This window comes from Macaca fascicularis, chromosome 19 (genome assembly GCF_037993035.2).
Source record: "Macaca fascicularis isolate 582-1 chromosome 19, T2T-MFA8v1.1".
Classification (NCBI taxonomy): Eukaryota; Metazoa; Chordata; class Mammalia; order Primates; family Cercopithecidae; genus Macaca; species Macaca fascicularis.
In genome coordinates, this window is record NC_088393.1 from 5,566,880 (window position 1) to 5,579,455 (window position 12,576).

A 12,576-nucleotide genomic window follows, 5' to 3' on the forward strand; every position below is an offset into this window, starting at 1 on the left:
GCGCCCGCCACCTCGCCCGGCTAGTTTTTTGTATTTTTTAGTAGAGACAGGGTTTCACCGTGTCAGCCAGGATGGTCTCGATCTCCTGACCTCGTGATCCGCCCGTCTCGGCCTCCCAAAGTGCTGGGATTACAGGCTTGAGCCACCGCGCCCGGCCTTTTTTTTTTTTTTTTTAAGATGGAGTCTCACTCTGTCACTCGGGCTGTAGTGCAGTTGCGCCATCTCGGCTCACTGCAACCTTCGCCTCCTGGGTTCGAGTGATTCTCCCGCCTCAGTCTCCCAAGCAGCTGGGACTACCGGCATATGCCACCATGCCCGGCTAATTTTGTATTGTGAGTAGAGATGGAGTTTCACCATATTGGCCATGGTGGTCTTGAACTCCTGACCTTGTGATCCGCCTGCCAAAGTCCTGGGATTACAGGCATGAGCCACCACACCCAGCCTCTAGAATTAATTTTTAAAAGTAACCAGGAATGGTGGCATGCACCTGTAATCCCAGCTACTTCAGAGGCTGAGGTGGGAGGATTACTTGAGCCTAGGAAGTTGAGGCCGCAGTGAGCCATGACTGCACCACTGCACTCCCGTCTGAGCGACCAAAAAAAAAAAAAAAACGAAAACCACTAACCCCTGCTTTTCGGTAGGGTTACCTCTAGAAGGAAAGGGTGGCTCCTTTAAGTTGGGGAGAATGAAGTTCACAGGAAGCCTTCCTCAGCTGGTGCCTGAGGAGCTGGGACAGGGACGGTGGAGAGCTATGTGTTGGTGTTTGTGTTTTGGTCAAACCTATCCTGCTTTCCAGCAAGACTCACCGATGAAGCCAGTAAGCGTCTTTGGTGAACTTGGATTTCCTAGAGCTGGTTCAGGCTTAATGAGGAAAATCCCCCTTCCCTTTTTCTTTTTCTTTTTCTTTCTTTCGAGATGGAGTCTTGCTCTGTCACCCAGGCTGGAGTGCAGGGGTGCAATCTTGGCAACCTCCGCTTCCTGGGTTCAAGCAATTCTCCTGCCTCAGCCCCTCGAGTAACTGGGATTACAGGCGTGCACCACCACACCTGGCCTAATTTTTATATTTTTAGTAGAGACAGGGTTTCACCACATTGGCCAGGCTGGTCTCAAATTCCTAACCTCAAATGATCCACCCGCCTCAGCCTCCCAAAGTGCTGGGATTATAGGCGTGAGCCACCACACCAGGCCCCCCCCCACCTTTTTTTTTTTCTTCATCTGCCATCTCATCTCACTTCCTTGTGTAAATTTGTTCCATTCTAAAATTCTTGTTTTCTCCCTATTAGAACAGTCAAACCCCCACTAGAAAGCACCACCCCGTTAGCTGGGTCTGTGGGATTTTGCTGAGCCCCTGCCATGTGCCAGGCAGGTTCCAGGCCCCCTTGGGGATAAGGATCGAGCTGTCGATACCAACGTGTGGTTAATCCCTGTGCCCCCGCCGCACGTGGCAGTGGAGGGAGGCCCTGCTGTGGGGTGCGTGCTACTTCCATGGTGCATTGGGTCGGAGGGCTCTCCCAAAGGTGGGTGTCTCCCATCTCTTGCCTTCACGCACCTGTGGTCTGGTTTCATTCGGGACTGGACAGTGCCACAGGTGACAGCTGTTGGGCTGTCGTCTGACTGTTTGGTGTGGCATCAAAGGAGTGGATTTGAATCAGCAGGTGCTGCTCTGAAAGCCATCTCCTGGGGGACACAGTACTAGTGAGCATTTATTGAGCACCTACTGTATGCCAGGCACCATTCTCTGTAGTTAAATGCACTGCCTGTTTACACAACAGCCCTCTAAAGGAGGAAAAACATATCAGAGTCCCATGGATGGAAGAAAAATAATAAGAAGAAAGTAGGAAAAATAGCCCTCTTAAGATGAAGGCCATCTTAAAGCTCTACCAGTTTCGGGTGAGGACTGATCCAGCAGATCCCAGTCGTTCCTAAAGAGCTGGCTGATAGCTCCCCTGAGACTGGAGTGAGGTGGGCGTCCCAAGATGACCACCAGCAGAAAAGAGAGCATCTTCCTCCCAGTCAAAGTAGGTCCCATCTAAAGTAGGTCCTGGCCAGGTGCGGTGGATTATGCCTGTAATCCCAGCACCTTGGGAGGCCAAGGCTGGAGGATTGCTTGAGCCTATGAGTTTGAGACCAGCATGGGCAGCAAAGTGAGATCCTGTCTCTACAAAAAAAAAAAAATTAGCCAGGCGTGGGGATGTGTAGTCCCGGCTGCTGCTGGGGAGGCTGAAGCAGGAGGATTGATTGAGCCCAGGAGCTTGAGGCTGCAGCGAGCCTTGATGGCACCACCACACTCCAGCCTGGGCAACAGAGTGAGACCCTGTTTCAAAAAAACAAAGTAGGTCCTGTATGGCAGGTGGGGGAACTGAGGCTACTAAGCGACATTAAGATGCCTAAGGCTGGCCGGGCGTGGTGGCTCACACCTGTAATCCCAGCACTTTGGGAGGCCAAGGCGGGAGGGTCATGAGGTCAGGAGATGGAGATCATCCGGCTAACAGTGACGGTGAAACCCTGTCTCTACTAAAAATAGAAAAAATTAGCCGCGTGTGGTGGCAGGCACCTGTAGTCCCAGCTACTCAGGAGGCTGAGGCAGGAGAATGGCGTGAACCCGGGAGGCGGAGCTTGCAGTGAGCCGAGATGGCACCACTGCACTCCAGCCTGGGGTACAGAGCACGAGACTCCGTCTCAAAAAAAAAAAAAAAAAAAAAAATGCCTAGAGACACAGCGCATGAAGGAAAGGCTGAGGTTGGAACCCAGGGCTGTCAGAGTTCATACCTTGTGCTGATTCTCCATCCCGGACGGCAGACACACGGATCCCTTTCCTCTGCTTTCTGGTAGTGGTGTTTTGGCACAAGCTGTCCCCTCCCTGGGGCAGGTGACCATCCTGCCTCCACATCCTGAGCGTCTGTTTCCCTCGGGGGTCTGCCAGAATCGGTCCCCTAACCCCAAGCAAATCACTCACAAAAATTATCTGAGCTAAATGCTTGCTTTGAAAGCTCAGACCTGGGGATCGTAACTTCAGCCTCATACCTCCTAATGAAGGCCATCTTAAAGCTCTACCAGTTTCAGGTGAGGGCTGAGCCAGCAGATCCCAGTTGTTCCTAAAGACCTGGTTGCTAGTTCCCCTGAGACTGGGGTGGGGGTGGGGATCCCAAGATGACCACCAGGAGAAAAGACAGCCTCTTCCTCCCAGTCAAATCCCAAGATTCGTGACCGAGCGCGGTGGCTCACGCCTGTAATCCCAACACTTTGGGAGACTGAGGCGGGTGGATCACGAGGTCAGGAGTTCTAGACCATTCTGGTCAACATAGTGAAACCCTGTCTATACTAAAAATACAAAAAATTAGCCGGGCGCGGTGTCAGGCACCTGTAATCCCAGCTACTCGGGAGGCTGAGGCAGGAGAATTGCTTGAATCCGGGAGGTGGACGTTGCAGTGAGCCGAGACTGTGCCACTACACTCCAGTCTGGGCAACAGAGTGAGGCTCTGTCTCAAAAACAAACAAACAAAAAACACCAAGATTAGCTCTGATTGGACCGGCCTGGGTCCCATGTTCTTCCATGACCCAATCGTAGTATCTCAGGGGTGGGGTGTGCCAATTGGCTTGGCCTGGGGAGGGCCCCCCACCAGAGGGTCTGTAATCCACGTGTAACTGGGGTTGCTGTAAAATGGGGCCATCAACGCCATCAAGGGTAGCAAGAACTGTCCACAATAATCAAATGACTACCTGACGCTGATCAGTGAAGTAAAAAGCTCAGAGAGGTCAAGTGGAGTGCCTAAGGCCATGAAGCCAAGAGGGTGACCCGGGTGGTCTGTGGTTAAATGCACTGCCTGTTTACACAGCAGCCCTTTAAAGGAGGAAAAACATATCAGAGTCCCATGGATGGAAGAAAAATAAGAATAATAAAGTAGGAAAAACAGCCCCCTTAAGATGAAGGCCAGCTTAAAGCTCTACGAGCTTCAGGTGAGGGCTGATCCAGCGGATCCCAGAGAAACAGGCTCACAGAGAGGGGAGGGGGCTTCTCTAAGCTTACCCAGCCGGGAAACATCAGGGTCAAAGCTTAACCCCTGCTGGAAGGTGTCGAGAGCCAGGCAGCCCAGCCTGACCTGGGAGATGGGGGAGTGGGGGCCCCCCAAGCTCGCAAACCGCCCTTCCCAGCCTGCTGCCAATCCGATTCCACAGAACTGAAGTGGGGGATCTGGAGTTCTTCTCATTTGCTCGTCTACTTGGTCAGTGACTTTCTCAGACCCTCCCCAACCCTTTGAGGGTCTTGGTCACTGCTGCGTCCTCAGCACCCGGGCCAGGGTCTGTCCCACGCCAGGTGGCCTGTAAATATGGGCTGAGCGAGTGAACAGTGAACGAGCTGGGAATTCGCGACCTCCTCTGACTACTTAGGGCAGCAGCAGGGGACACGAGTAGGCCCCGAAGGCTTTGCCAGACCCCGGGGGGCCGCCACCCCTGTGAAATTCCAGCACTGTTATCTGAGCAACGTCGACGGGGAGGGAACGCCCCTGCCCGAGGTTAAAGATAGCACCGCTCGAATCACGTCACAGGCCGAAAAGGCCAGATGACCCACCGGGGACATTGAATCCATGTCCCGAGAGAGAGGGGTGGAGCGGGGGTGTGGATTCCTGTGGGGAGCTTCGGGACTGGAAGAAACAGAGGGTGCTCTGACCGAGTGTTTACCAAAACATGTATTAGGCAAGACCCGGGCCAAATGTGGGCGGCACTGCCCATGTGCTGGGCCAAGAGAATGTGCCCCCACCGGTCCCAGCTCCTGTTTCTCCAGTGGGTTGTACAAGACACCTTGAACCTCCACACAAACTGGGACATTTAGAATTCCCCGGGACAACCCCCTCCCTCCGCCCTGTGCCTTGATATCTCCTATTAAAGCTTATCTCTGAATGTCTGTTAACTTAATATACATGATTTAATTATTGATATTAATTCAAATTTATTAATTTGAATTATTAACTTATTAGTTATTTGATGTCGATTAAAGCAATGATCTTGATCCAATGTCATCTCCTCCATGAAGCCTTCACGGATTACCCAACGTGCAGTCCCACAGCCAGGGACAGTGGCTCATGCCTGTAATCTCAGCATTTTGGGAGGCTGAGGTGGGAGGGTTGGTTGAGCCCAGGTGTTCGAGACCAGCCTGGACAACTTAGTGAGACCCACCCCCTCATCTCTACAAGAAATATATAAAAATTAGCTGGGTGTGGTGGTGTGCACCTGTGGTCCTAGCTGCTCAAGAGTGGCTCATGCCTGTAATCCCAGCATTTTGGGAGGCTGAGGTGGGAGGATCGCTTGAGCCCAGGAGGTGGAGGCCGTAGTGAGCTGTGATCACACCACTGCACTTCAGCCTGGGTGACAGAGGGAGACCCTGTCTCAAGATAAATAAATAATTAATACGAGTTAAATGTTTTTTACTTTTTTAATGGCTTTTATATTTTTTAATGGAGATATAAGTTGCAAAACATAAAATTCACTTTTTTTTTTTTGAGACGGAGTTTCGCTGTGTCGCCCAGGCTAGAGTGCAGTGGCGTGATCTCTGCTCACTGCAAGCTCTGCCTCCCAGGTTCACTCCATTCTCCTGCCTCAGCCTACCGAGTAGCTGGGACTACAGGTGCCCGCCACCACGTCCGGCTAATTTTTTTTTTTGTATTTTTAGTAGAGACGGGGTTTCACCGTGTTAGCCAGGATGGTCTCGATCTCCTGACCTCGTGATCCTCCCGCCTCAGCCTCCCAAAGTGCTGGGATTACAGGCGTGAGCCACCATGCTTGGCCACAATTCACCATTTTAACATGGATAATTCAGGGGCTTTTAGTATATGTACAAGGTTGTACAACCATCACCAAGATCTAATTCCCAAAAAAATTAAGGACTGATTTTTAAAGCCTATTTAAAGAAAAATGTTAACTGGCTCAAGCAATAGAAAATACATTAAAGAGCCAGGCACAACGGCAAACGCCTGTAACCCCAGCTACTCAGGAGGGTGAGATGACAGGATCACTGAAGGCCCGGAGTTCAAGACCAGCCAACACAGCAAGACCCCATCTCTTAAAAGAAAAAAGAAAAGAAAATGCATTGATTTTGGCCAGGTGTGGTGGCTCACGCTTGTAATCCCAGCACTTTGGGAGGCCGAGGCGGGAGAATCACTTGAGGTCAGGAGTTCAAGACCAGCCTGGCCAACATGGTGAAACCCCGTCTCTACTAAAAACACAAAATTAGCCAGGTGTGGTGGTGTGTGCCTGTAATCCCAACTGCTCTGGAGGCTGAGGCATGAGAATCACTTGAACCCGGAAAGTGGAGGTTGCAGTGAGCCAAGATCGCGCCACTGCCACTGTAGCCTGGGCGACAGAGTGACCCTTCATCTCTAAATAAATAAATAAATAATAAAAAATAAAACTAGAGACAGGGGTCTCACTGTGTGGGCCAGGCTGGTCCCAAACTCCTGGGCTTAAATGATCCACCTCAGCCTCCCCAAATACAGGGATTACAGGAAAGAGCCACTGCACCCAGACACTCCTTTTCCTCAGAAGAGAAAAAGTTTTGCAGCTTCCCTTGGAAACTGGAGACCGTGGCAGCCTCCCAGGGCTATAATAAGGCCGCAACCACTGAACAGGTTAAAAATAAAAGATCCCCGCCCAGGGGCACTTGGGGATGGCATTTGTGAGCCCAGGCAAACCCCAGGGCTGCAGGGAGACACTCTTGGGGGAGGGGACTGGAGAAGAGCCTGCTGTGTGGCCTCAGGCTGGCATCTGCCCTCTCTGGGCTCTAGCCGGGCTGGAAACAATATTAGACAGAAATTTCCAAAGATCCCGCACTTGCGCACCCCTGGGGATGAACTCTGCCTTTAATTTGTCTCTGAGGGTGCTCTCTAGCCTCATCCTAATCCCGGCTTTACAGTCTCACTATGTGACTTTGCAAAGCGACGCTACCGTCCTGTGCCTCAGTTTCCCCACCTGCAAAATGGGGCAAAAAGAGCCCTAGTGACCTGCCAATGGGGATAAGTATTTAGCTGTCATTCTTGTTGCAATTATTTATTTATTTATTGTTGAGGCACAGTATTGCTCTGTCACCCAGGCTGGAGTGCAGTGGCACCATATCGGCTCATTGCAATCTCAGTCTGCCGGGTTCAAGCGATTCTCCTGCCTCAGCCTCCTGAATAGCTGGGGCTACAGATGCCGGCCACCGTGCCCAGCTAATTTTTGTTTTTTGTTTTTTGTTTTTTTTTTTGAGACGGAGTCTCGCTCTGTCGCCCAGACTGGGGTGCAGTGGCGCGATCTCGGCTCACTGCAAGCTCCACCTCCCAGGTTCACGCTATTCTCCTGCCTCAGCTTCCTGTGTAGCTGGGACTACAGGCGCCCGCCACCACGCCCAGCTAATTTTTTTGTATTTTTAGTAGAGACGGGGTTTCACCGTGTTAGCCAGGGTAGTCTCGGTCTCCTGACCTCGTGATCCACCCACCTCAGCCTCCCAAAGTGCTGGGATTACAGGCGTGAGCCACCGCGCCCGGCCTAATTTTTGTATTTTTAGTAGAGATGGGGTTTCACCATGTTGGCCAGGCTGGTCTCGAACTTCTGACCTCAGGTGATCCACCCGCCTCGACTTCCCAAAGTGCTGGGATTACAGGCGTGAGCCACCGCACCCGGTCCATTGTTGCAATTTACAGAGGGGCGAGGAGGCTGTTGGCATGGTTGAGAACTGGGCACTTTTTCAGGACCCCTCCCGCTTTGGGCTGTCTCTGGAGCAGGCCGGGGAAAGAGGGACTGTCCCCGCGCCAGCCGTCGTTGGGAGAGGCTGGAACCGCTGTCCGATGGTGCCCTCTGGTGGCAGCGTCTGCTCATTGCGGCACCTTCTGGGTCCCCACAGATAATTCATGCCTCCGCTACCTCCAGGCTTGGGGGACAAAAGGCCTGCACCAAGGTGGGCCACACTGGCTCCCCTCGGTCCCTTGGAGGCTCCACACTCCCTCCTACCCCTCCGGGTTGTTGCCTGTGCCATGCCCTCCACCCGGAGTGCCCTTTCCTTCCTGGGGGCTGCAGAGAGCTCTGAGCACTACCGGTGGGTTCAGATCCCTGCTCCCGGGGCCCCGCCCCCTAGTTCCTTCTGCATCCCGGTCACACCCAGGGCAAGCCCACACGAGACCACCCACTCCTGTACCCGCCTCCCCTTGGAGCTGCGAGCCCCGTGAGGGCAGCAACGGGATCCGTCCCGGAAAACATCGTCCACCTGATCTGAAGCCACCCCTGGCATACAGTAGATGCTCAATACACACTGCTCAGCAAAGGAATGAACAGATAATGGAGGGAATGAACAAAATACACCAGCTAGCAGGAAGCGAACATGGAATCGAGAAACGGAAAAACTGACTTGAGTCCAGGTGCAGAAGCTCACGCCTGCAATCCCAACACTGGGAGGCCAAGGCGGGAGGATTGCTTGAGCCCGGGAGTTCGAGACCAGCCTGGGCAACACGGTGAAACTCCATCTCTACAAAACGTGTAAGGCTGGGCGCAGTGGCTCATGCCTGTAATCCCAGCACTTTAGGAAGTTGACACAGGAGAATCATTTGAGGTCAGGAGTTCGAGAACCAGCCTGGCCAACATGGTGAAACCCCGTCTCTACTAAAACTACAAAAAAAATTAGCTGGATGTGGTGGCACATGCCTGTAATCCCAGCTACTCAGGAGGCTGAGGTGGGAGGATTGCTTGAGCCTGGGAGGTCGAGGCTGCAGTGAGCTGTGATCATAACACTGCACTCCAGCCTGAGCAACAGTGAGACCCTGTCTCAAAAAAAAAAAAAAAAAAAAAAAAAAAAAGCAGCTAGGCATGGTGGTGCATGCCTGTAATCCCAACACTTTGGGAGGCCGAGCTGGGCAGATTGCTTAAACCCAGGAGTTTGAAACCAGCCAGGGCAACACAGCAAAACCCTATCTTTACAAAAATCACCTGCGTGTGATGGCATGCACCTGTGGTCCCAGCTACTCAGGAGGCTGAGGTGGGAGGATTGCCTGACGTGGAAGGTTGAGGCTGCAGTGAGCTGTGATGGCATCACTGCATTCCAGCCTGGGTGACAGAGTGGGACCCTGTCTCAAAAAAAAAAAATTAAATAAATAAAATTTTTAAAAGACTTGGGCATCCACCAGGCATGGTGGCTCATGCCTGTCATCCCAGCACTTTGGGAGGCTGAGGCAGACAGATCACTTGAGGTCAGGAGTTGGAGACCAGCCTGACCAACACAGTGAAACCCCATCTCTACTAAAAATACAAAACTAGCCGGGCGTGGTGGCGTGTGCCTGTAATCCCAGCTACTTGGGAGGCTGAGGTAGGAGAATCACTTTTTTTTTTTTCTGCCTCCTGGGTTCAAGTGATTCTCCTACCGGCCGGGCGCAGTGGCACACGTCTGTAATCCCAGCACTTTGGGAGGCCGAGGCGGGCGGATCACGAGGTCAGGAGATCGAGATCATCCTGGCTAACACAGTGAAACCCTGTCTCTACTAAAAATATGAAAAAATTAGCCGGGCATGGTGGCGGGCGCCTGTAGTCCCAGCTACTTGGGAGGCTGAGGCAGCAGAATGGCGTAAACCCGGGAGGTGGAGCTTGCAGTAAGCCGAGATCACGCCACTGCCCTCCAGCCTGGGTGACAGAGCGAGACTCTGTCTCAGAAAAAAAAAAAAGAGAGAGACAGCATCCCACTCTGTCGCCCAGGCTGGAGTGCAGTGGCGTGTTTGATCATAGCTCACTGCAGCCTCGAAATCCTGGGCTCAAGTGACCCTCCCACCTCAGCCTCTGGAGCAGCTGGGACAACAGGTGCCCACCACTACGCTCAGCCAGATGGTGATGTTTGAGCAAAGACCTGAAGGAAGTGACGAGGGAGGCATGTAGGTGCTTGGGGGAAGGGCATTCCAGGCAGAAGGCACAGCCTATGCAAAGGCCCTGAGGCAGGACCACACCCGGTATGTTGGAGGAACAATAGGAAGGCTCACATGGCTGGAGCAGAGTGACAAAGGCCAGAGGTCAAGGCAGATGGAGAAGTGACCCTGGGATTTAACAACACAAGGTCGGCTGGGCGCAGTGGCTCAAGCCTGTAATCCCAGCACTTTGGGAGGCCGAGACGGGCGGATCACGAGGTCAGGAGATCGAGACCATCCTGGCTAACACGGTGAAACCCCGTCTCTACTAAAAAATACAAAAAATTAGCTGGGCGAGGTGGCGGGCGCCTGTAGTCCCAGCTACTCGGGAGGCTGAGGCAGGAGAATGGCGTGAACCCGGGAGACGGAGCTTGCAGTGAGCTGAGATCCGGCCACTGCACTCCAGCCTGGGTGACAGAGCGAGACCCCGTCTCAAAAAAAAAAAAAAAACAACAACACAAGGTCACCAAGGACCTTGAGCTGAGCAGTTTCTTTTTGTTCTTTATTTTATTGTATTTTGTTTTTGAGACAGAATCTCGCTCTATTGCCCAGGCTGCAGTGTAGTGGTGAGATCTCAGTTCACTCCAACCTCCACCTCCCACGTTCAAGCAATTCTCCTGCCTCAGCCTCCCGAGTAGCTGGGAATCCAGGCGTAAGCCACAGTGCCCGGCCAATTTTATTGTATTTTTTTATTTTTAGTTTTGTTTTCTTTCAGATAGAGTCTTGTTCTGTCGCCCAGGCTGGAGTGCAGTGGTGCGATCTCGGCTCACTGCAACCTCCGCCTCCCGGGTTCAAGCGATTCTCCTGCCTCAGCCTCTCGAGTAGCTGGGATTACGGGCGCGTACCACCACCCTCAGCTATTTGTTGTAATTTTGTGGAGATGGGATTTCACCACATTGGCCGGGCTGGTTTCGAACTCCTGGGCTCAAGTCATCCACCAGCCTCAGCCTCCCAAAGTGCTGGGATGACAGACGTGAACCACCGCGCCTGGCTGAGCAGAGCAATTTCTGGGACATAGGGCTGAGGTGGGGGGTGGATGGTAATAGTTTCACAGGAAGGACAGAACAGGAAGAGGATCCTGGGGGGCCTTCTGGAAATTCCATGCTGGTGCAAAGCCTGTAGGAAGTGAAGCTCTATTCTGGTCCCTGCCTTCCAGAAGGCCCTTTATTTTCACGGCCAGAGGGGCCAAGCGGGGCCTGGCTGTGCAGTCTCAGAAACTTCCTCCTTTCAGTTTCTGGAGGGAGTCTGCAGGGCTAGGCCAGGGCCTGGGTCATGCAATCTCTAGCTTCAGCATTAGGGTGACCCCCGGCAAAGGCTCAGCCTCATGCCAAGCCCGGGAGAGCAACAGATGCTTCTAGAAGAAACTAAGGGCCGGGCACAGTGGCTCACACCTGTAATCCCAGCACTTTGGGAGGCCGAGACGGGCGGATCACGAGGTCAGGAGATCGAGACCATACTGGCTAACACAGTGAAACCCCGTCTCTACTAAAAAATACAAAAAAATAGCCGGGCGAGGTGGCGGGCGCCTGTAGTCCCAGCTACTCAGGAGGCTGAGGCAGGAGAATGGCACAAACCCGGGAGGCGGAGCTTGCAGTGAGCTGAGATCTGGCCACTGCACTCCAGTCTGGGCGACAGCGCGAGACTCCCTGTCAAAAAAAAAAAAAAAAAAAAAGGATGGGCATCAGAAAAGATATTCATGTTTTGCTCAATGAGAGAAGGCAGACACAAAAGGCCATACAGTGTGTGATCCAATTTCTTTCTTTTTTTTTTTTTGAGACAGAGTCTAGCTCTGTCACCCAGGCTGGAGTGCAGTGGCGCGATCTCGGCTCACTGCAAGCTCTGCCTCCCAGGTTCACGCCATTCTCCTGCCTCAGCCTCCCGAGTAGCTGGGACTACAGGCGCCCGCCACGGCGCCCGGCTAATTTTTAAATATTTTTAGTAGAGACGGGGTTTCACTATTTTAGTCAGGATGGTCTCGATCTCACTGATCCTCCCAAAGTGCTGGGATTACAGGCGTGAGCCACGGCACCCGGCCACGTGATCCAATTTCAGTGAAATGTGCAGGACAGGCCTATCCACAGAGACAGGAAGGGGATGCGTGGGTGCGGGGCTGGTGGGGACGGCAGTTGGGAGTGTCAGCTGATGGTTCCAGTGCTGCTTTTTGGGGTGATGAAAGTTTCTGAAATTAGATAGTGGCGATAGTTGCATAATATAGTGAATACAGTAAAAGCCACTGACGTTTCCACTTAAGAAATAACAGGACCAAGCGCAGTGGCTCACGCATGTAATCCCAACACCTTGGGAGGCCAAGGTGGGTGGATCACCTGAGGTCAGGAGTTCAAGACCAACCTGGCCAACATGGTGAAACCCCGTCTCTACTAAAAATACAAAAATTAGCTGGGCATGGTGGCAGGCGCCTGTAATCCCAGCTACTTGGGAGGCTGAGGCACAAGAATCACTTGAACCCAAGAGGTGGAGATCACGTCACTGCACTCCAGCCTGGGTGACGGAGCAAGACGCCATCTCAAAAAATAAAAAATAAAATAAATAAATAATAATAATAATAAATGCCGGGCGCAGTGGCTCACGCCTGTAATCCTACCTCTTTGGGAGGCCGAGGCAGGTGGATCACCTAAGGTCAAGAGTTCAGGACCAGCCTGACCAA